Genomic DNA, 26,170 nt, shown 5'->3' on the forward strand with positions numbered 1-26,170 from the left:
GCATCGTTCATGCATCGTGCAGTCTTTTCTCGTTGGAAAGGATCGTGAAAGATCCTTTCCAACGAGAAAAATTGCAGGTGTGTACGCAGCTTTAGTTTATTCAACTGCTGGCTTCTAAACTTCTGTTAGGGGTGTTGTTGTTCACTTCTTTCCCCTTGATCATCCTTTGCTTGCTTTCTGCCCTGCATTTAGCTTGACCATGACTCTTGTACCCCTGATACCTTGCCTGGGTGGCTGAATCATGGCTCCTGACAACTCCCTCCCACCGCCCCTTTGGACACCTTACCTGGCTGACGACTCCTATGTATGACTCCTTGGCTTACCTTTGACCTGCCCTTTACCCTGTGCATGCCTGAATGCTCTCCACCTAGCACAGTGTTTCATTCTTGCTCCTGATGTTCTATTAGCCCTTCCTCAGATATCATCCCCTGCACCCTCCTGGGGGTAATAGGGTGCTGGGACAGCACTTTTAGCCCCTGAAGACTGTGTGGGGGCTTGTTATAAGTGAAATGTGAAATGCAGAGATTGAATGGTTGGTGCCTGGTCTGCACTGACACTAAATCAGGGTATTTACCAGTGCAGGAATCCAACAAGAAGAGTAAGAACCTCTCATAATGGCCATAGCAGGTACACAGACCCTCAGGCACAGATATCTCTGAAATAGATATCCTGGGATATAGCTGCCATAATAAGGGGGGCATTCTTCCCACTTACTACCAATTTAGGTAATGGTGATCCCACTGATCTCTAATAAATTTGTTTTACCATGGGGATCTTTGGTACATAAAAAAATTAGTTTAGAGTTTTCTTAGTGTTTAAAAACATTGAAGAAGCTTTTATAAAATGTAATTTGAAGGGAATGCAGAAATCACATCCAAGATGGCAGCTTCAAGCAGTGGTCTCAGGGCTTTAGGCTGCCTATACACGGGAGGCTTCATTCAGTAAATACCATGCATAAAATACATTACCTGCAAATATATTTATTTGGTAAAATTGTTGTTAAAACAAATATTTTGATGATGACATCACTGCAAAAACCTTAACAGTTGCTAATTTTAAATGAATACTATATACAATGTACAAACAATGACATGTGACATTACCGATGTGTCTGTGCCATCTAGGTAACAAGGTAGTAAAATTATATGGAGAAGGAGTTTATAGTCACTTATATGTTAATGGTCTGTTGCAGGACACATTATTTTAGAGAAATAAAAAACAGTTAGGCCTGAAGTGAGGACAATCCCATAGAAGTATCAGAATATGGTCTTTAAAGTTTAATTACAGAAATGAAAACATCTGATGATAATTGTTTAAAAGAAAATATCTGATGTGCGGCAAGGTGAAAATTTTATGATCTCACAATATAGTTGGAACATTGGTTAACATAAGCATTCAGACACCCCAGGCAGCTTTGCTGTTGGGAAAATTACAAAAAATAATTTTTATAATGTTTGTTGTAGTAGTTTATTATTTTATTCCTGAAGCTAATAATGCAGGTTTTGCAAAGTGATATACTGTCTATATTTATGGAGGTCTATATACATATATATACAAAAAAGCAATCCATAAAAAATGTACAGGTAGTTTCTGTGTTAAGGTCATCCGACATACGGACGACTCCTAGATATGAGCGGGTTTCTCTGCTCGCCCGTGTGCAGGACAGAGGCTTGATGGGGGAAGGGGTTGGTTTGCATGAAGAAGAAATCTTTTGCTAAACAAAGCTGAGGTTGTGGGTGATCCTATGAGCTGAGTTCATCTGTAACATCTTTAACTTTAACTTTTTAATGACCTAGACAAACTCTGCAGTTACTTTTTGCATATCAAAGCACAGCTTGCTTCAGAAGTTAATGAATGTCCAAAGATTTTCTTTTTTCTTGTTTTGTTTGAGATTAACTCACAGTGAGGATTTTATATCGTAACTGACACCACGCTGTCCAATAATATATTGAGGCAAACATCTGTCCTAATTGCATTTATTAAAATAATGAACATGTTCTCACTTACATACAAATTCAACCTAAGAACAAACCTTATGTCCCTATCTCGTATTTAAACCGGGGACTACCTGTAATATAATGCAACCTACCAGTCTTAGTGGTGGCTGCATTTCTATTTTTAGTCTTTTTGCTTTTGTATTGGAAAATCAAAACTTTTAACACATTTCACATCATTGTTTGGGAAGTGGAGACATTTTATTAGCCTGCCAAAAAGTTTTTACATTTTTAAAGTATTTTCTAACTTTCAAGTTTATTGCCCTGCATTGCACACTAGATGCACTGAAATACAAAAATGCATTATCCCCAAAAAGCTCTGTTTGACAGTCACAAGAAAAGTATTCACAAATTCTTGTTTACAAGTATAACAGGTTTTTTGTTTTGTGGATAATATGCCACGTCCAGTTCTTTGGTTCCAGTCTGGCATGTGTGTTGCTTGAGGGCCTAGGTCACATTGCATTGCAAAACCAACCAGACCAACCCGTTCTAGTCCATATCTCTGGTGTCCAAGGGAAGAGTAGAATACCTGAAAACGAAGAAGTGTATGGAATAATTTTGTGCTGTTCTAGAAAACATGGCCATAATGCCTCAACAGCTCTCCCAACTGTTTATCTACACCATTTTGTGCACACTTTTGTGTTGCTGTGGGTTGCTGTGCAGTTCCTAGAAGGGACGTCTTGCTTCTGGATGTAGGGTGGCTTTTCCTCTTCTGGGGAAGAACCACAACACCCCCAACACAAAGGCAGCAGATGCCGATGTGTTGACCTGTAATACAGTTTGCCAGTAGTGTTGTCATGTGATTTGCAGCCCCTTCCGCCTCCACAGACTTGAATTGCCTGAGCTGTCTGAAAACACTTTTTTTTAAGAGCTGGGTTTTGCAAGCGGTTTTAATGCAAAACAGCCACTTGCAAAGTTAAAAGTAAGCATTTGGGGGAGGTAAACACAGCAGTTAAATACAACTAGTCTGAACTTACCCTAACAACACTTTGCTATGCACAAGGGGGTGGCACACCTGAAAGTGGCCTTTAGACTTTTTAGATATTAAAGGGTCCTAATGCTCCAGTTCCTAATAAACCTCTAGTGCCACAGCCACATTCATTGAGAAGATCCCCGGGCACTGAAGGTTAATTACCTCTACTGCCCCTGGATCGCAGTGAACTCTCCGAGCTCCAATCATTCTTGCAGCCCTGGCATTCTTGTGTGTGATCCCCGGCACTGGAGGTTAAATGGGGACAAGGATCCCCAGGGAGATTGAGTTTTAAATTCGCTCGCTCATCCCTATCCATAATCCAAGACAAATTAAAGTTGTCCAAGCAGTGTATTTCCTGCAGGCTGTGTACCACTCTCTTGTGGCACTAACTATAAATTTCCAAATCAGCTTTGAAATCTGATTGATAGTTGTTGGGAACTTTGATGTATTGACTATTTTTTAGATTGTTCTTTCTGTATAGGGAAGGCAGAAGACCCCTGCAGTGGTTGTGTTTCTGAATCTCTCTTGCTGATCTGAAGGCTTTAATACTTTCTGAGTCACTTACCTTGCACAGGTATGCACATCATGACGTCTGACCTCACTTTCTGCATGCTTGTTCGAGGTCTTTAGCTCAGGAAGGATTATAGTTAAAGACATAAATGGCACTGCTACTTCCAGAAGGAGGTCAACAAAAACTCACATATTCTTTTCATGTAACTGGACCATGTTTTTAAAGTTTATCTGAATATAGGAAAAATGTAATATCATGTATTGTGGTTTACCAGCCTGAACCTTTGATTTGGTGATTGCAATAGTTTTCTTTTTTAAATTTCACTGTTTGGAAACTTACTTTCTGTTGTTACATGACAATTCTCACACCCTGTACTGCATTTATAGAGAAGCAGCATGGCCACCCCAGGAAAGAAAATGTAATCCAAAACACTTTTCAATCGCCAGATCTACAAACTATGAGGAAGGTTTGTGTAGTTTGGCAACTTTAATTTTGCACAGGATAAAGGAGGTCACTAGATTTCTGGCAGGTTTATCGGGTATTGTTTTACACTTATCGAACAGATATAACAAAATGCTTTGTATAGCACATCTAGAATACAAAAGAAGAACAAATTAGAGAAGTTCATTGTAAAGAGTTTCATACTCTTTCAGGGACTTTTATCTAATATTAATAGTACTGCTGAGCTCTGTGATTTGCCAGGCAATATGCACAGCCACAGAGATGCTCTTTGCCAAACCCTATTTAGCTGGCTTTTGGAGCGACTTAAAAGAACAGAAACAAACCACCCTCCCTAACAAAGAGAGGCACATGCAATTCCAGTTGCTTATGTAGATCAAATACATACTTTTTTTTTTTAAAGGACCGATGCTGTCTTCTACACCTCTTCCATCCTCTCAAGAGTAATTGTTAATCAACTATTAATGCTTTTAAAATGAATCAGATATTGAGAGTATTGCTATTGTTCGGTGCAAGATGTTAGAAGGCATCGGGGGCAAGTAAACTGGTTACAATTAGGGAATTATCCCTCGTTTAGCATTAAAATTCATTTAGATAAAATTGCCACAAACATTTAAATGGGGAGATTAGTTCCCCCTCACGCCTTATTGCACTCTTTCAATGGCCCCGTTAAGGACATTTTACACGTTGGAAATTCCGTCTTCTCTGGTTGCTTGCTGTCTCCTAGCTACCCTCCATTCAAAGCAAAGACACAGAAAAGTTTTGGCAGCCAGTCTACGATTCATGGTCTGCTATCTGCCCGGGAGAGGCAAAGGAACAGCTAGAGTTGACTTGAATTCTGCCCCTTAGAAGAAATGCAGCACTAAAGGATAGATTTACTATAAGAATAGACTTTGCCCAGGGAAGCTGTGTTTACTTTACCCATCCAATTGTGTGCAGAGAAAAAAAACAGGGATTCCCTTGAAGACTTATAGTAACATTCTGTTCATTTAGTAAATCAGACTCTGTGTCTTAAAGTGAAGACCCAAGGAAAGAACAACTCTATAGCCATGCTGAAATATAACTAAACAGCTTTTACTGCAGTATTCACCTCCTCTCCAGAGGATTCGCCAGCAGACTCAATGGGCCTGATTTATTAAACCTGTAGAAGATACACTTTCTACAGTTAGCCTGGGTGACCCATCAAACCTGCAATGAATTTCTTAAAAGTAATTTGCTATTTGTCAGCAAATGTTTCCATCCTGGACCAGATCCATTCTAGGATTGCTGGATCATCCAGGTTCACTGATGAAAGTGTATCTTCCCCTTGAAGAGCTTTAATAAATTAGGCCAATGCTTTATCAGGTTGAATTATGTTGTGAGTCCTAGCTGGTATTTACACCTATAGGGGGGCAAAACCACATCAAGATGGGCTCACAGTATGGTACTGCAGAAAGAGGAGCTGTTACTGGTACCTTCTGGAGCAGCCGTTCTTAACCAGGGCTCCTTGGAACCTTAGGGTTCCTCCAGAAGTAGTCAGTGGTTCCTTGAACGTTGTCTAAATGACCTCCCATGTGATGGTGAGCTCATCATTTCAAGTCAGTAGAATGAACCTAAAACCCTATTTAGCTGTCTGTAAGAGGGGGGCGGGGGGATTGTTTCTACTGACCACCAACATAAGGTGTATTTCTTCTATTGATCTCCTATGGATTTAGTAGAGATTCCACAAGACTTGAAAATTAGTTCATGGCTTTCTCTGGGGTAAGAAAAGTTAGGAAAGGCTGTAATGGAATAATAAGGACCAGACACCTCAGGGAAATATGAACCCCGGGTCATCACATGATTGGCCAAAGACGTCTAGATTTTGGGTAACTTTCTACAATATATGTATTGGTTGTAGATGGAGGTTTAGCTTTAGATCTGCTTTACACGCCTTCTACAAGGTGTTGTATGCAATTTACCTGACTAACATATTTCATTCACATTTTCATGATATCGTTCGCCCTATGCAAGTAAATATTTGAAGTATTATCTGTCATCTTGGTTGAATGGTGATCAAATTTGTTTTTATAAGACGCACACATAAGGGAAATATATAACTTATTATAAGATGAATGATGGGTCAGAACACAGGCATGTACTTACATACTGTTCTACACTGCCAAGGAAGCACAGCATGCATATTTGATGTACAAATATGGCTGCCCACATATGTCACTGAAAATGTCACAGTAGATGAAAATAAGATCTTTAACCTCTTCTAGATGTTGTCTGTGCTATGTATACCTGGAAATGTGAACAAGAATCACAGGGTGTACATTGCATGTAGTGTCCCTTCCTGTGGCCCCAGGGCTTCACAGGTTGTTGTAGTAAACAGTGCAGAGCTCTCCCATTGGTCGATTGATGTTAGGAAGAGCTCCAGGCTGAATTAAAGAGAAATGTTGTATGTTCAGGTTAAGTGGTATACAATTGTTGTACAGTATGGGTTTGAAAAGCAGGTATCAGTGGTTTACCTTGTCATGCACCCATTGATTAGTGCACAGCTGGCATTACTCAAAGGGGAAGTCAAAGTAGAAAAAGAAGTGTTTTTTGCATACAAAATAAAAAAAAGAAGACTTGTTTATCCTGGAAAATAGCAAAATATATTACTTATTTATATAACATTGAAACAAATGGGAGTGTTAAAAAATCCCCTTTTCCACAGGACAATGCATGCACATCAATAGCTCAACCCCACCAGAGGGTGCCCAAGAAAAGTTACCCACACATTCAGCCACCCATCAGACCTGAGCCTTACTCCAGCCAGTTTTGGATATAGTGATAAAAAGTATGACTAATTTTAGATGAATTTCAGTTTAGTGCACAACTACAACACTCTAACTGTGCTACCAACAGCTCCTATTCAAAGCAATGGAAACCATTAAAAACTGTTTTGTGCATGTGTTGGGTGAGGTTGCATTGCAGTTCGTGGATACTATATGTTGCTTCCGGACACTCAATTTTTTTTTCCTGCTTTTGCAAGAAGAACCTAACTGCCATCACAAGGGCAAAGTGTGAATATATTGTATGGTAATGTATGATGCAGAATGCAATTTTTATCTTCGACCCACTTGAAGACTTCCTTTACTTGTCCAAACATTTATGTATGCAACAATATAAATGCACAGTAGAATGGATTGAAGATAATATCCATTTTTTTATTTTTATACTTTAAGCATATGAAAAAGGAAATGTATATATGAAACTGAAATGTTATACGTAATGGGGGGGTGCATTATCCAATACAGTTGACTTCCTCTTCCAAGTTACCATAACGCAGATGAACCATACCAACATTTGGTGTTGTTGGTAAGCTTCATTTGGCTTAGTATAACAAATAGGCTGCACAGTGAATGAAGTGGATGAAATGGAGCACAATACAATGTTTGCTGGCACAATCTTTTTAGTAACAAAATGATCTGAAATCCGGATGACCAGGGTGACCACTGCTCCATGGGGTCAGTGTGTAACTTTAGCATCTTCTTTGTGCTGGATTATGTGATATAGCAGAAGAAAGTTAATGAATAGGTAGAGATTATTCATACTGTTCATATGTGTTAATCGTACCATCCAGCAAAAACTGGTGAAGATGTCCTTCAACTTTTCTCCTTTTACCCTCAGTAAAGCCCTGGTAAAATAAATACTAACCCGGAGCCACACTCACTCATTGTATGGTCTTGCCCATCCCCATATAATGTTTGCAGCTAAAACTTGCTCACCACTTGGCCCAATCACTTCTAAAGCTTTTCTTAATGTGGCCCCTGCCCATTCGGGGAAACATGAACAAGCTATAACAAGAATAGGATGAAAGGGGAGTTTTTTGCTACACAGGCCCCCGAGGCAGCCAAATATACAGTTAGTTCTTCATTCAGCAATGGCACTGGTGGTGTTCCAGTTGTGGGGCATTTCAGAAAACCTGGAAGCATGTGCCCACTTTGCTTAGTGCTAGTTATGTATTTGTTTTCTATGTCTAATTATATATGTACAGTAGAAGCAGCCACATTTGCTCATTACATATAATGCATCGCACACGATTCCTACAGTATGAATTGCATGAAAATGTTTTCGTTATTGGAGATATGTTACCTCTGCAGGCAATATAGAGACCATATTCACTCTCTTCTTTTACAGCATTTTTCCTTTTTTCATACAGCAGGATCACTTTAAAGAGATTTCTCATTCCAACAACCATTCTATGCATTCATATGTTCATTTAAGGTATTGAATGCATTACACTTACCTCTTTGTGTAGACATAAAAAAGACCTAAAACTTCTGCTGTGTGCTTCCATCTTGGTTGTAGTATCATCTCCAATATACTCCAATGCAGTCGTCTTCAACCTTTTGGATCTCACTGACCACTAATTCTTTGGACTCCGAACTGCACATAAGTGGGGAGCCGTGTGTCACTCAAAGGGGAAGAAACTTCCCCCAGAATTATGTCATGATCCCAGAACCTGCCAACTCTCCAATCACAGGTGTGATTTGGGATGTGGGTAACACAAACAAAAAAGTCTCCCTACCCACATTACCACTGTATGAAAAAACCCCAATCCTGACCCTTGCCAATTACTTTTGAGGAGATGCATGCCAAATCCAAATTTTACATGCAAATATGTTTTTTGCTTTTACTTAATAAATGTATATGTGTACTCTTTTCACATTGTATGCTTTTGATGTGAGTGCAATCAGCTCAATGATCACAATGTAAATAAGCCTTTTTATGTATATAGAAACACCTGTGTTTGCAGATCACAAGTGTCATCTGTGATTATTAGTAGCGCTCCTAGGCTAAAATATATCTTTGCAGTTTGTTGCATAGCTATAAAGTGTGTTAGCATATGTTTTACATGTGCATGTTTATTGGCTGTTACATGTTTCATTTTAAATGGCACCCAAATTCAACAATTATTAATATTAAACAGTATTTATATAGCACCAACATATTATGCAGCGGTGTACATTAAAAAGGGGTTTCAAATGGCAGACACATACAGACAATGACACAGGAGGAGGAGAGGACCCTGCCCCGAAGAGCTTGCAATCTAGCTTACTAATGCAATGTAGCTACTATGTGCATGCATTGCTGTATATATAAATACACAAACACGCACAGTGCGCCAGAAGAACTGGAAGTCCCAGCATGCCATGTCATAAGGGTGATATTTTCAGATATATTTCTTGATCTCATACGTAATTCAGTGTTCTCTTTTTGCTGCTGGTGGTTTACATAGCTAATTATGTGTGGTATTTCCTCACTTATAAGCTATCACTTTGTGCTTTTAGAAAAGGAAATTAATTATGGCATAGACTTAGGCAAATGAGTGCGGCTTGTACTGTCTGCATCAGCTTCTATGTCAGTGCAAGAACATGGGGGTGTATTAGAGCAGAGATTGCATGAAAGATCTTCCAGGGAATTTGGGATCCCCAGCTTATGCAGTATATTTCCAACATGTACCCCTCACCTAGGCACTGCAGGGGGTAGATAGCATATATAAGATAGGTATATATCTGCCCTTTTTCCAATATTTGATTTTTACAACCATTCTGTATTTTCATGTGCTAGGTCTAACATAAACCTTGTATTTTACAAGTCTGCTGTACTATGTGAGTGGTCCGACAGTCCTTTGTGATATCTGCATGGCCCATTACAATCTTTGTAATGTGAGTGGTCTATGCAAATCTTTCTAACATTGAAGTGTTCGATGACAATCTTTGCAACATATGAATGGTCTATGACAATTTTTTATTATCTGTGAGCATTTTTGTTTTCCTTGCCGACAGTCTCTTGTTACATGCAGAAGTTTGTAAAAGTCTTTTGCAGCATGGGTGTAGTCTATGGCAGACATGCAAGCAGTCTCTGTGAAGTTGTTTGTAACATGCAAATAGCCTATGACAATGTTTATAAAATGTGTGCTGGCTCTGGCAATCTTTTGTTATCTATGTCAGTGTTTTGTACAGGCAAGCAGACTCTGACAGTCTTTTGTTATATACAATCATGTCTAATAGTCTTGTATTACATGCAAGCAGTCTCTGACAGTCTTCTGCTACAAGTGTGCAGTCTCTGACAGTCTGTTTAATATGTGTGAGCAGATGTTTGCTGTAAGCAGTCTCTGACATTCTTATGTTGTATACAAGCCATCTCCAACAGTCTCCTGTTACCTGTGAGCAGTCTCTGACAGTCTTTTGTCACAAGTGTGCAGTCTCTGACAGTCTGTCTAATATGTGTGAGCAGATGTTTGCTGTAAGCAGTCTCTGACATTCTTATGTGGCATACAAGCCATCTCCAACAGTCTCCTGTTACCTGTGAGCAGTCTCTGACAGTCATTTGTTATATGCAAGCCGTCTTTAACTGTTTTTGTTACCTGTACCTCATCCATTACAATGAACCTTAGCATTGGATGATAGGTAATTGGCTCTCCTACTTTTGAAACAATAAACAATATTTTTTTTCCTCCAACGAGTCCTTTTCTGTGCTGACTAATAAGCCTTTGCTGTTAAACCATTTCTTTTAATTACTCCAGCTCACAGTAAGCCACATCCGTGTTCAGCTACAGCATGCTATGCGTGCCACTTGAAAGCATTCCTGCACTCCTGTTTTCTGTGGTGGGCCTCAGGTATCTCAGTCCAACACTGCTGCCACCTGCTTCACACGTCACAATGAGTATGATACATAGGATGTCCTGCTTTGTTTTCACCTATAAGGCTACCAATGCGCTCTCATTATAGAAGACAAAGCAGAACATGCTATATATCATACATCCATGTAGGTGATGCCCCTCTCCTCCCCCTAAAGTCTGTGCCAGGAGCAACTTTGACAATTAAAAGTTAGCTTTCCATTTCACGCTGCAGCCGCTATCATTTTGTAGGATGACAAAAACCCAAATTTTTGGTTTTATGAAACCACTGGTGGAATGATCATCAAATCCGTTGCTTGTGATTTTTCCTTTCTAAAAATGATTTTTTTAAAGTCAAGATAACTAAACAAATTGACTAAATTAATAAAAGGAATAGAGGAGCTGAGCCATGAGGAGAGATTAGCTGAACTGAATCTATTCTCCCTTGAGAAGAGACATTTGGGGGGGGGAGGGGGAGGGCATATGATGAAGGACAAGGGGGAAAACTTTGCTTCTGGGGGAAGAAATGTAATCTCCGGATAAGGACGGGATTCTTTACAGTAAGGTCTGTGAAAATGTGGAATAGCAACTATTATAGATTGCTGTAGATTTCTGGAAGCACAGAATATAACTGGGTATTAAGGCTTTAAAGTAAAGATAACAGAGACCATTGATCCAGGGAACATCCGACTGCCTCATGGAATCAGAAAGGAATTTATTCCCCTGTTGGAGCAAATTGTTGGGTTTTTTTGTCTTTCTCCGGATGAACTATGTCTATAGAGTTTTATACCTAACTAACTATATAATGATGTAAATACAAATAATCTAGAAATATATTTTCACATGCGGAAGAATGTTCTGGCTCAATACCTAACGCTATCGACAGATATTAGAATAGATTAAAAGCCAAAACCCTTTTTTTTTATCAATTTTGGATTTATTGAGAATGGCTCATCATCCTACCAAGGTGCAATCTGTCAAAAGACAAACGTAGAAGGAAATCTCATTAAAGTGAGGACGTTGCCCCCATCCTGTCCTGTTACAGCAGTTTGAACTGCTTCCAAAAAAACTCCAACATCAGTAAAATAAGTTTTCAATGTAAGAGCACTGAAGTGATACAAGCAGAAGGTGCTGTCATTTTCAGCCATGTAAATGATCAGAACATTAGGAAATCATTACAGCAGAACCAAACTTAACAAAAAATTGCAATTGGCCAGGTTCTTTGTTGCAGAAGGGACAGGCAATGTCCTGTTTGTAATAAAATAAACTTAACTGCCTGATTGTAATTTCTTAGCTAAACTCACATGGCACTGGCATCTTTACCTGGGTTTAGGATCTTCAGCTGGTGTAAGTCCTGTGAATGTACATGGGAGTTCAATCATTCCTGGGATTGTACACTGAGCTGCCCATGCATTGTTTTCAGTTTAAATGTTTAGATTTTACAGCACTTTTTGTCCTAGCGATTGTGGTCAATCATTGAGAAACCAAATGCACAGAATCGTTCAATTGTGACCCTGGAAAAGCTGTGGCCCCTTTTCTCACACTTTAAATCTGTCCCTAACTTATATCTACAATGTGGGACAGAAGGACACTGATAGGGTGCTCTCCTTTCTCCCCATTTCTTACTGTCAGGGTGACCTATGGCAGCACATATATTCCTAGTGCTGGCCCTGCCTCTGTTGGTCTGTATCCTGTCATACAAATGATCACAGGTTGGTCATTTAAAAAGAAACAGGAAAGTAAGAAAATTACATTTCGAATTGTTATTACAGAATATATTCCTTTTTTTTTCTTACTGAGTTTTAAAAGTTCTCCCATGATGAGTTCATTTTATGAATCTATTAGAAATCAGCACAGGCCATGATATTTCACCCTTGTACATAAATATCTATATTGTCCATGTATAGCCCCAGCCTTCAATCCCCCACCCTGTGCAAGCTGCATGGAGTATGTGTATCTAAAATCATCTCCATGACAAGATTTCCGAGACGCCCATTGTGGCCTGTGAATGAAGCAGTGAGGCTCTGGGTTACAAAGTGTCTTTCTTGGAGCACAGGGGCCTCGCTATACAACAAGAAGAAGAAGAAGGAGAAGAAGAAGAAGAAGAAGTGACCCTTCCCTGCCCAGCCACTGCTCCAACTCTGCCCGTGCCATCAGAGACAGCGCGCACCGCCATCTATTGGCCGTCCGTGGAATGACAGCGCACCCACACCTAGACACAGAACACAAGGCTCTGCTGCACACAAAGTTATTCTTTGCATTATTTTCAGGATATGAGTCTGTATTAGAACAGTAACCCACTCTATGACAATAAAACCGTAGTATATACTGTACTCACATTTGTATGGCAATCCATAATGTGCATGATCTTAAGTAGGATGATTTACTAATAAAAAAAGCTCATATTTATAATTCTGCATTTGTTTGCTTTAATTTGCAAAAAAACAAATCCTTTTTACTCATTATATATACACATGATTTAATAATTTATTGTGAAGATTCTCAATTGATTTGTAAGATCAGCACTGTAGTATATATATATTTATTTATATATACACCACACACTCACACATATATATTTGAGTAAAATCTTTTTCCTGCTGAATCCCAACTATATTATCCCTTGTTAGGGGAGATTACAGTGACTCTGCCAGTACAGTCTCCTATCCTGCAAGCTTTGCCCTCTCCCCTTCATTGAGGATATTTTTAGTATAAGGACACTGGCCATGTAAGCATAGTGGGGACCCAGGACAAGAACTACAGACTTTTCTCAGGGCCAGTTTGAGCTGCTCCTGGGACACATTCCAGAGGTGTGCTAGTTCTGTCCCTGAACTTCAGGACAACTTACATAAAACATGTGCTTTCTTTCACATGACTCTCCTGTAATTAATGTCTCTGGTAATCAACAACTGGTGGCTTTACTTTAAAAATGACTTTACATGGTTCTCCCCTGCAGAGCATAGTCCCCATATATATATATATTTATATATATGTGTTAGCAAATAGTTCATAGGATCAGCATTATTTATATTCACTTCTTACTATTTGTTCCTACTATTCCATTTCATTTCCTAACAAAACAATTAAAATTACAAGTTAGTGTTTTGGATTTTCAGTATATGTAAAATGTTAGATCTTAGATATAGACTGCTTAATATAGGCGGATTTCTTTCTCTCGTCTCTCTTTGTATGTGTGTGTATTTATATATATATATATATATATATATATATACATATGTATATATATATATATACATAATATATAGTTATATGGACATATATAATAATAATAATAACAATATCACATATATACCACATATATGTTTACAGTAAACTTACAGGATAAAGAACTATATTAGGAGAGTCACTTCCTCCCCCAAGAAGGGGTTTTAATGGGATCAATGATTGGGATTGATTCAGCATGAATAAGATTTACATTAAATATGTCTGCATGTCTATATACATATATATAAAATTGTATTTGTTAATTATATGTGCAAGATCACACACGTGTATTCATCAATCTATGTAATTTATTATGTACTGCACATGTATATACTTTATATATATTTAATTAGTGCAGTACATCTATATGTGTTTTAGTGATATATATATATTTTCCTAGGACTGCCAGAACAATGCATTTTTCACTACCTCTAACCCAAGCAGCCGATGCTTGCCAGCCCCAGTTCCTTACATTTTGATATTTACCATGTCTGAATTAAAAGTTCCGGATCTCCCCTAATTTCAGGTGTCCCCAGCCTTGAATTGGCGATCTCCGCGGTGTCACCGCCTGTAAGAGAAAGCAGCGACCTCTGTGTAACCCTTCCATTGCTGCAGGGACTGGAGGGGTTAATGAAGCCAGTATAGGATTCTCCATATCTTACATTCCCCCTTATTTCTTCCCTTGAAGTCCCTCTCAGCTCAGTTTAAATAAAATCCTGAACTTGGAACCCGATAGGGGAAATGTCCTTTTTATGTGCTGCTTGCAGTGTAGTAGGCACTGAATGCAAATTGGAACCAATAAATCATCATCTGATACAAAAACGTTAAAAACACAGTCTACCCCCTGTTTTAGGGAGGCTTACAAGGCAATGATTTAATAAAAAACATGAAATGAATGCTTGATCACTTAGCTTAGTACAAGGTTTGTGTGGGTTTTGTATTTTTTTTTTTCTTTTTTGCATTTTTTTTTATTGCAAAAAAAAACTTAAAAATTCTCCTGTTTGGCATCTGCTTCCAAAGCCAAAACTAACTCTGGGAGAGCAAAGGAAAAACAAGGGGGGTAAAATAAAAAAGCTCTTATTTTTTCCCTTTGGTGCCAGTTTGGATGTCATCTGTTTCCTTGGTGACAGTGTTCAGCCCCCAGAGCCGCTAGGCTCCTGAATTGTAAGAGAAAAAGCATGCTATTTCTGTACAGTCATTTATCACTGTCACCGCATAATGATTTCACTCGCTGCTCCTTATTGATGTTTGTAATTGCATTATCTCATAACGGCTATGATCAATGAAAGCCAGCTATGCATTGTGGGGTCACAAGATGCCAAAGTACTGTTTGTCCCCCCTTTAATCCAACAGCCAATCATTATCCTCAGCCCTGGATTCAAGACAAGAAAAATTCATCTGATCTGGGAATGACCCTGTTAAACATCTCTGCACTTCTCTTCTTATGTAAAACAAGCTTGTTGTAACTATTAAAAAAAATAACACAGAGAAAAAAAAATACATTAAAAAAAATCCTAATAAGTTTTATTAACCAAATCACTTAAATGTATCAATCCTTTCCAGCGTTAAAACAATACATAAGGAATAAAAGGAATAAGACTAAATAAAACAAGGAAGAATTTTTATCTTTTCACACTGAACACATCGACTGTCATAGGGAAATTCTAATTTATTGTGGTGTTGACAGAGTTTTAGCAGTTCAGGGATTGGGGTGTTTTTTGTGCTTGTTAATATGAAAATGTTCTTATTCTAGTTTTTTGTAGCAATTTCTTTTATATATATTACAATATTATTTTGTATTTAATAGGAACTTTGACAGGGACACATGATCTTAGTTTATTTCTAAGTGTGAAAGTGTTTTACATATATGCTGTGCATAATAAAATTATATATATATATATATATATATATATATATATATATATACATATATATATATACAATTTTATTAATACGTTATTGCTAATAATTTCTTTTTCTTGTCAGATGATCACAGAGCCTGATACAAGTCAATGACAGCTTCTAGATCTAATCACCCGTTTAATAATCACAGGTGAGAAAATCATATTTAGGGACAGGCTCCCCCATGCTTTTTGTTTTAGGACACTGACAATGGCAATCAAGGGTCCCATTAATCACTCCAAGCCGCTATAATAGAAGAAGGGCAGAAACTGTGCGAATTGTAAAGACAAGGAAAGGACCATGAAAGGGTTTTTGTGGTTGAAGTCGGAGGGGGACACACAATCCTCTTTACACACACACACGATTCTGTGTAATCCCAGAAAGATCATTTTATCCCCTTGCTGTGTACCATATGAACAGAAAAAAGAGGATCTGGGATAATTGTCAGCATAAAGCTTTATTTGGCTGTCAAAATCTAAATATCATTTTTTTAATTCTTTTTAGTCTGTAACATCTTGCCTTGTTACAACAACTCCATGAAGCTGTTAATGCAATAATAAAAGTCACATCATCAATGCCTTTTAAACTGTAAGAGGTTTTTAAACCGCCTAGCACCCTAACTGAGACAAAAGTATTTATTGCCCAGCAAGGTGTGAAGGCCAATTTTATAGGAAACAAAGGGGCTGATTTAATAGAGAAGAGGCTGCTCAGTTAGTAAAGTGAACGTTTAACAAACAACCAATCATGTGCCAGCAAAAATGTTATTTTATTTTATTTAAAAAAATCTGACACATGATTGGCCAATTAAAATGAACCCAGCTTCACCTTTTCTATTAACATTTACTTTGCTAAGTGAGTAACTTTAGTATTCCAAGCCCAATCACTAATATAAAATCTTCTGTGCGCAGGAGAAAACCATAAATGTCTGTGACTGATTTACATTTTTAGAAGCATTTAGGAAAAAAAAAATGAGTGATCATTAAAAGCTTAGCAATACCTAGAAAAATCAGACTTCTAATTGAACTTCTGATATCTTACAGTATGTAAATGTAGCTGTAAAAAGACGATGTCTTATGAGTTATCTAAATAACATCACAAACCAACAACCTGGACCGATACAATGAAGCCACCCAACCATCACCAATGTAAATGTGATCTGGAAGACTCAATTCACTAAGCTTTACACGAGGATCTTCATTTTCTGCCATTTTCAGATCTCATTTCACTTAGCTGCAAATAGCTGTTACTTGTATAGAAAATCAAGAAAATCTTTATGTATTCTTTTTATTTTTAAAATTGCGCAAAACATCCGACATTAAATAGAATATCTACAATGTTTTTTTAATGCAACATCTATAAAATAGAAATATAAAATCATTATTGTTAATAATGTGAATTAATACTGATAGATAAACCAATGTATGTCCATGGCAGTGAAGTGGTTAATTGCCCAGGCTCTCCTTGGCACAACTACCCTATATGAAATAATAAGATGCCAGCCTTGTTTGGGATTACCATATAGAAATTACAGGGGAGGTTCCCCAGAATGAAACATAAAATCAATTGATACATCAAGAGAATAAAAAAGTCCCCAGGAATCGTTCATCTAAAGCATTATTGATTAAACTGATCAAACTGATGAAAATCAAACACTGACCAACCCAAAGTGACTCCCAGCTCACCGTGCGCTCTGCACTTACTGAGAGCTCCATGCCTGGGAATCCACTTATTCTAGGAGCACACAAGTAAACTAAAGTCTCAGCCATATGGATTTCCCTACAAGGTTTTTTTTCTTTGCAGGATTCCCCATAGATGTGAGAGGTGTCACCGGCTCATTGTTAGTGCGCTCTCCAGGCTTGGTGGCTCCATGTTTGTCCTCAGGCACAAGGATGCTGATTTGAATAATTTTCCTCGTCTGCTTACAGCTAATACAGAGCCTTGTCATCGATTGCTGCACAAGAAGCCAACCAGGACTGGGTGCCACTGCTGTCAGGAGAGCTGCATGGGAGGTAATGTGGACATGGGAGGATTGGAGACAGAGCTGGGAGAGGAAGAAGGAAAGAAAGAGAGAAGGGAAAGATAGAAAACATAATAAAGAGATAGGAAAGAGAAAAAAAGAGTGGTGAGAAAAGGAAGAAAGAGAAAAAAAGATAAAGAAGTGAGAGAAGAAAGAAAGAGAGAGAGAGAATAGAGTGTGTCCAGGATCATGAGGAACACAAATCCTATCATTCTACAGGAAATTCTCCCTGAGTTTACATGGGTGGCAGCCTGTCTAATCCCTCATGTTTGTGTATGACAGCAGTCCATGGGCTGCACAGATAGAGCTCTGGTGTATGTACAAAGATACATATTGATACTAGTTCTAAATAGTAATTTTATTACTGAAATCTGTATATATATATGTTTTATTTTATGTTAAAAACAATGCATACCATGCTAATATAATATACTCAACTACAATAATTATATGTACACACACATTTTTACAAATTTTTTTTTATATCTTAAATTGCATTAAAATTAAACATTTTACCCATATATACATGTATTTTATTTCTGTTGGTCTATCTATCTATCTATCTATCTATCTATCTATCTATCTATATATCGATCTATCTATCTATCTATTTCCAAATTATTTGTTTATCTATCTATGATTATTTGTCTTTTTATTAGTCTATCTATCTTATTATTTGTCTATCTATTTGTTAACTATCTATTTATCACTCTCTTCTCTATATCTCTTTACCTGTATTGCACCTATGTATCCCATTTAATTGGCTTTATTGTCCATAGGTTTCCCTGAACCCTTTTCATTATCCATGTTCTTGCAGGCAGAGATTGTTCTGGGACGAGGTTGACCTGCAGATGAAGAGGAGATTGCACCAAGCAGGGATAGGTTAGGTGTTTCTATCTCATTTAGTTGGAAATGAGTTTCCTCGCTAAACCTGCTACAGTGGAGTCAGGCCGGGGTTGCTGAACATACTTCTGATGGGCTGACAGTTGGACATAAATAAGTTAGGAAATGAGAGGAAAATGGGAATGTCTAGACAGGAAAACTTATTGTGTTCCCTGGATAAGGAAAGAAAAGGGACATGAGCTAAAATGAAAAAAGATATTACTTTTGGGGCACTGAGGAGCCTTTAAAAGATTGCATAGCCATAATAAATAATAAAGAAATAAACATGATTATTAAAATTAATTTAATTCAAAGCATAGTGTAATTCTTGGTATACATTGGTGATTAGGGCATCTTAAACAATAATCAGTGTTTTTATGGCATTGGGTTTAAAAAGAAGTAGATGAAGATATTTCCATGCTGAAAAGTCTGATCTTAGATTGTTCCTATAACTATATGTATAGGGAGCGATTATTTCACAAGGACCCCCCCTTCCCCAGACAGGCGGTCACATCAGCCATAGAAGGGCTGTCTTTTTTGGCAGCTGGTGAAGCATGATCATTTCAAGGACAGGTAAATATTGTAGCTGGCCTAAGGCCACACATTTATAACCTGACACAGTGTGCGATAATCGAAGTATGTGAATGACAGCAAAGCTTGCACAAGATTTCCACTGGCCAAGTGCAGAAAATGTTTAATCTTGATAAAAGACCTTTACCTTCTCTCTGTAGAAATGGAACTGATCTTTTAACTACGTTTGCCAGCTTATATACCCCCTTTCTTCCATTGATATATATTGGCATGCTGTGTGTGCTATTAACATTGTTTTTTATTATTAATATGAACTTGTATTTATTAGTTTATTTCACTAACATATTACACATCACTTTACAAGGTCCATAGTCACGTCACTAACTGTCCTTTAAGGGGCTCAGAATCTAATGTCCTCATCATAGTCATGTGTCTTTAATACAGTCTAAGGTCAATTTGGGGGAAAAATCAATTAACCTAACTGCATGTTTTTGCCTAAATCATGTATTTGTGTTTGATACATGTATGTATTCCCTGTACTATTCCTATTGCGCTCCAAATTTCCCATTACCTTCTGAGTCACTGCCCTGCACAGCTGTCAGGGGTTCTGACTTTTCTTGTCAACAAGTATCAAAACAGCCAGGTTAACTTGCATTTCCAAAAATGTATCCTATTATTTTTGTCTGTTTTTATTCTTGCAGGGAATGTTGTAAAATAAACATAATAAAAATCAATTGCAGCATGCACATTGTTTTCAGGGTAAACCCACTATGAAATGTTGTGGACCAAGAACAGGAAAAGGATAGGCAGATCTTTTATCTTTTGTCACCATTGTTAATGAGTCTGATTGTGGACCCTTTGGTCAGAGTCATATCGGTTTTCATACTGATCAAAAGCATACCAGATTCAGCACATTAACTATAAACATCTCACTTTGATAAAATGCCAAAAAAGCCACTGACTTATACATTCGAAATATATGAGAAACTATGGTCAATTGTCGCAAAAAAAGAACCTGTTTACAAAAAAAAAGTGTTTTGTCATAGAACACTTAGTTGTCATAGAATGCTTTGTTGTGAAATGTGTCAGAATTTGTTTTGTTTTCTTCATTTACCAATAAATTAGCCATTAATAAGTATAATCCACTTTATTTTACTAAAGCAACATTTTGATCCCAGTACAAAATTGTACAAAGGACAAGGAAACCCCACATGAGTGTTTGGAAAATGAGTTTCCTCGCTAAATCTGCTGCAGTGTAGTCAGGCTGGGGTTGCCAAAGTACTTTGGGACAACTGACTAAAATGCACTAGAGAAAAGGCTATAGGAAGGTATTTTACCAAGAAATAAGACTGACGAAGCAGTAAAAAATTGGCCAGAAGCAGGACAGCAGCTAAAGTTAGAGAGTTCGGAGATTGTGGCTTCTCTACAGGAATTAGGATATCATAGATGATACAGCAGTGTAAAATTGGCCAGAAGCAGGACAACAGCTAAAGTTAGAGAGTTCAGAGATTGGGGCTTCTCTACAAGAATTAGGATATCATAAATGATACAGCAGTGTAAAAATTGGCCAGAAGCAGAACTACAGGTAAAGTTAGAGAGTGTATAGATCGGGGCTTCTCTACAAGAATTAAGATATAATAGAGGATACATCATTATAAAATTGGCCACCAGGACAAATTGTTTCAGGGATAATAGGCCCAACCAGTGTATTCCTAAATTTTATTTAATATATTTATTTATTAAAGAGCACTCCAAGAACAGTCAGTAACAAATGAATGCTGTGCTTTGAGCAACTCAAGCTTGAAAATGCCCTACTTATATACTACTTAAATACCCAAAAGGGAATACAAATAATACCCCAAAGTACCACCTCTAAAGTAAAAATCTGCTTTTTAAATGAAATTGTTTTTTTTAATAGGCAGCTGGATTATCCAAAAACTCTCTATTGCCTCTTTTAAACCTGTTGGCCATAATTCAAAGGACATTATGGTTTAAAAAAGATTCCTTTTAATCAATCTGCACATAAATTAGCTGGGAAAGTAAATCCCCAAAGCAAAGGATTCATCTTACCAGAACATTATCCCTAAGACAATGTTGAGACTGGCAGTAAATTAGTGATGTGGTTACCGCTGAAACACTGACTTTCTGTCTCAGGGAAGACGCTATATATATTGTTTACCTGCTACAGCCTAATAGAGAATGAATGGGGGCAGCAGTAAGCGGTTCTGCACTGCTCACTGTCACCCGCTGTCGTACTCATGCTGGTTCTTCAAGAACTAATGCTTTGGTGCAGTGGCTTGTTCCCGCCATGAGTCTGAACCTTAGTAAGAGTTACCTTCTTTACAAACATTACATTTTCTAGGTGAACATCCTTCTTTATCAAATGAACCCTATGTCCAGTGGCAATCGTAGCCTTTCCAGAACTGCCTTGGAGCCTTTCGGCTGCCCCAGCCTATGTCACCAAGTGTTTCTACCAGGTGTTTTGTGAAATGTATTTAGTTTGGTAGTTCACAGATCCTATTAAATATGTGAATCTCTGCTTACATTGATCATATACAAAAAAAAGTTGTTGTTTTTTTAATCTCCCTTGCACATGATTGGGGAATCAGAGCAAACTCAGGATTTTTATTTCTACTTTACAACTTTATTTCTCTTTACAAGTTGAATAAATTAACCCCACTGTTTTCTTCTGACCTTTCTCAGCTCAGCAATGAGTCTTCCCTCTATGACAGGGGTGTCAAACTCAAATACACAGAGGTCCAAAATTTAAAACTTAGACAAAGTCGCGCGCCAAACTTAAAGTTCATTGAAAAAATTGAGGACGTTTTTCCTTCTCATTAGATAGAAAACCCTTTCACATGGAAAAAAGAGGTTTTGCTTCACAGTCAATCTGGAACAAGCCCATAATAGAGAAATAGCACCGCTACTACAATTCCCTGAGTCTATAAAAAAGTCCAATGCAGGGCCACGCATAGGCAGAGAGCCCGCTGGTCTATAGACTCGAGTGATACCGGGAATTGTAGTAGAGGAGATATTCATATTTAGAATTCCTTTAGGGGTCAAAACAAAATTCCTTTTGGGGGCCAGAGTTTGACACCACTGCTCTACGATTTACATGAACAAAAAAACTTTGCCTTGAAAACCAAATGTGTGATCCAGCCCTAAAAAAATAAAAAAAGAGCCCATCCGTCTGATCGATTAATTTTTATGACACCATTACAAGACTGAAAAAAAAATCATCTGAATAAGCAAATAAATATCTCAGTTTACCCAGAGCCATAAATAGTGTGTGCAAATAAATGGCTTGTTTCTAAGCAGCATATGTAGTTTATAAGATCTATTTTGAGTTAGTAAATAAAGCTGCCTGTATAGTAAACAGCCAGCAGCTGCGAGAACTCTTCCCTAACTCTTTCTTCATTAGGTCTGTAAAAATCATTAAGCCATCAAGCCTGGAGCTCCCATTTGTTTACAGTGATGTACTGATACACACAAGCAACATTGCATCTGCGTGGGTCTGTTTGGGTAATCAGCTCACATAGCTCAGGGTATAGCAATAAATAAGGCCGCTTTGCAGCCATGCAGCTGGCTGGCTGACCTGCCCAAGAAATGAGACAAGTCCCTTTTATCTATTTTGAGGGTTTTCTGTCAACACCTGAGATGATATGTGTCTCTTTCTTGGTACACCAAATGTCTCCATTTTTTGATACGCTCCCACCGCCCTCTCTTCTCTGGTGCAGAAGGCCAGGAGACTTAGGAATAACCTTGGCAGCTGACTGCCAAGGTCAAAAAAGCCTAGGCTGCTTCAGGTGTCAGCATAAGCTGTGTGAGCTCGGCTCTTCTTCACCTGATCCAATAATAGTCACCATGTTAGCCTTTAATGAGGTGCCCTGAGAGAGCTTATCAGCCCCCACCTGCTGTCTCGGCAATAATACCACCAGACCCAAAGAATGCCAACATGCAGCAGGCATCCTCTTCCCATTTTCCTTCACATGTTCAGAAATATTATGTTTCAGCCTGACAATAGGCACTTTTATTCTGTCTTGTCTTTGATCCGTGCATGCCCAGAAAATCACCTGACAGTCAACTGTGACGAAGGAAGGCTGAAATAAGGTAGCAGAGTATAATCACACCGTCTGGCATGGCACTCAAGGGGAAGATTATAAATTGAAAACCTTGGACAATTATTTCACACTTTCGTTGTTACATGGAGTTTTAGGAACTTAAACCGGTTTAACACAGCGTTGAGCTTCTTTTTTTCCTTTCTTTGTAGACATATGCTGCTGTCAGCTTCAGATATTAGCACAAAGTAAACTATTACCATGTAAAATAATAATAATATGCCTGACATTTCAAAGGAATGGTCTACCTGGGACAAGGTTAGTTGATATGAAATAGTTATAAATGCCATTGGTAATTATTTGGTAAATGGATCCTACGGTTGTGCAAAGGTTTGTATATTTTATTACTTTTTTTTTCACTTAGTAATTTTAGACTATAAGCTTAAAAATAAAATCAAAGGAGCACTGCTTGTAATTGAAGGAATTTTGTATTGCAAAAGTATTGTTTGTTGTTATCATTTAATCTGAAGGTGAACTAGCCCCAGTGTCTGGGTGACTCTGCAAAGGGTAGTACACTGTCTTCATTATTACCAAAGAATAATTAAATTTGGCCTTATATTTGCTGTTACTGACCTATACTTTAAAACATTCAGTTGCGTGGCTGCTATGCTAAATTAAAGGATATTTATCTGTCAACACAGACCCTATTAAAATCCTTTATTAACCTTTTGCCTGGTGTCTGGGTTTGGTCCAGTGATACCATAGGTCTTTTTTTGTCTTCCTATTCCTTCAGCAGTGAGTGGGCAATAAGTGCTGCAAAGAGTGGCAGCAAATCTTTACATGTTCTATAGCATTCTCCAGCGAGTCCACGGTGGGGGACACAGCCAAATGTCCTGGGCTCATAGTAAGTGGGCTATATGATCCTGGGCAGCCTAGAGGAGAATGAGCCCCAAAGAGTATTTAAGTCTACAAAGGTCATCACCCTTTGTTCCTTAATACCAAAGAAAAATTAAATTTGACTTAATATCAGCCTCTGGTTATCTCCTCCATAGCAAGGCACAGAATAAGAGAAAATGTGCAATACTAACAGCCAATTTAGTGTACTGCATGAACAACTTACCAACATGCTGATAGGACAAGAAAGCAGATAAAGGTACTGTAGGTTTGTTCTTAAGTTGAGTTTGTATGTAAGTCGGAACCGCTACATTATTTTAATAAATGCAATTAGGACAGATGTTTGTCACAACATAATATTAGGCAGCGTGGTGTCAGTTACTGTATAAAATCCTCACTGTGAGTTAATCACAAAGCAAAAAACAAAACAAAATAACTTTATGGAGCCTACACATTCATTACGGAGCTGTGCTTTGATATGCAAAAAGAAACAGCTGCAGAGTTTCTCTTGGTCATTAAAGAGTTACAAGAGGCTGCAGAAAGAGCTCAGTCCTTAGGATCACCCACAACCTCAGCTGTGTTTAGCAAAAAATGTCTTCTGCAAGTCATGCAAACCGCCTCCTCCCCCCATCAAGCCTCCATCCTGCACAGGAGAAAGCAGGGAAGCCCCATTCCTATCTAGGAGTCGTCCATATGTCAGATGTCCTTAACTCGGGCGCTACCTGTATAAATTAGCTGTACATTAAATAGGGATTGCAAATGACAGACTAATACAGACAGTGATACAGGAGGAGAGGACCCTGCCCCGAAGAGCTTACAAATACTGCATGAACAACTTACCAACATGCTGATAGGACAAGAAAGCAGATAAAGGGACTGTAGGTTTGTTCTTAAGTTGAGTTTGTATGTAAGTCGGAACCACTACATTATTTTAATAAATGCAATTAGGACAGATGTTTGTCACAACATAATATTAGGCAGCGTGGTGTCAGTTACTGTATAAAATCCTCACTGTGAGTTAATCACAAAGCAAAAAACAAAACAAAATAACTTTATGGAGCCTACACATTCATTGGAGCTGTGCTTTGATATGCAAAAAGAATCAGCTACAGATTTCTCTTGGTCATTAAAGAGTTACAAGAGGCTGCAGAAAGAGCTCAGTCCTTAGGATCACCCACAACTTCAGCTGTGTTTAGCAAAAAATTTCTTCTGCAAGTCATGCAAACCGCCTCCTCCCCCCATCAAGCCTCCATCCTGCACAGGAGAAAGCAGGGAAGCCCCATTCCTATCTAGGAGTCGTCCATATGTCAGATGTCCTTAACTCGGGGGCTACCTGTATAAATTAATGTCCATAATGTCCAACCTAATATTTGTCCTATATGAAAAAATAAATAATACAAATAAATTAAAAAAATGATAACCTGAGTTAAACCCTATCACAACATAATAGGAGCAAATCATTAAAATGAAAACATAGGTCCCCACACAACTCAGCCTAGTAAATATTAGCGAACTTGAACTTGAATTCCTGTTTTGTTTTGTTTTTTTTTATTTCAGACTGCTCATAAACATCCAAACGCTGCAATATCCGCGGTTCTATGTAAAGTACATGCAGCATGGAGGTCATATAGTTTAACTCAGAGTTTGCTAAAATGAAAGCAATTATATATAATTAATGCTAAATGGAAAATGAACATTTAGTGGTTTCCAAAGATTAAACCATCTGCAACTATCAAGGGAACTTTTTAGAATTTTTTAGTGTAAAAGGCTCATTTATGTAAAGATTATTCAGAAAATTGCAAGGCTAGTTATCTTTTTTAAATCATGTATTTGTCTCTGAAGCATCGTGTGATATCTCTGAGAAGGGTTTTCCGAAATCAAATAGGCAAAACCTGAATTTTTATTTTCTTTACCACAAAGTCTTTTCTAATGTGCTGTGCTCTATTATCTTGAGAACGACAAATTACATTACTAATGAATGAACCAAGGAAAATGTATTTTTTAATAAAGAGAACAATGCTCAAAGCCCTTTAGGAATCGAAAAAATGTTTGGTTTAAATTATATGTATATGTGTGGGGGGGGGGGGTGT

At 37.9% G+C, this 26,170-nt stretch overlaps 1 long non-coding RNA gene across 1 annotated transcript; it reads right to left on the reverse strand.

The window, feature by feature from the left end:
- Nucleotides 1-1,226: 1,226 nt before the first annotated feature.
- LOC140330141 (uncharacterized) lies at nucleotides 1,227-14,459 on the reverse strand. Its single transcript, XR_011920641.1, has 2 exons — nucleotides 14,283-14,459; nucleotides 1,227-2,523 (listed from the first exon to the last, which is right to left on the reverse strand). It is a non-coding gene; the product is annotated as an uncharacterized lncRNA (long non-coding RNA).
- Between the last annotated feature and the right edge of the window lie 11,711 nt (nucleotides 14,460-26,170).

This window comes from Pyxicephalus adspersus, chromosome 4, assembly GCF_032062135.1.
Source record: "Pyxicephalus adspersus chromosome 4, UCB_Pads_2.0, whole genome shotgun sequence".
Lineage (NCBI taxonomy): Eukaryota > Metazoa > Chordata > Amphibia > Anura > Pyxicephalidae > Pyxicephalus > Pyxicephalus adspersus.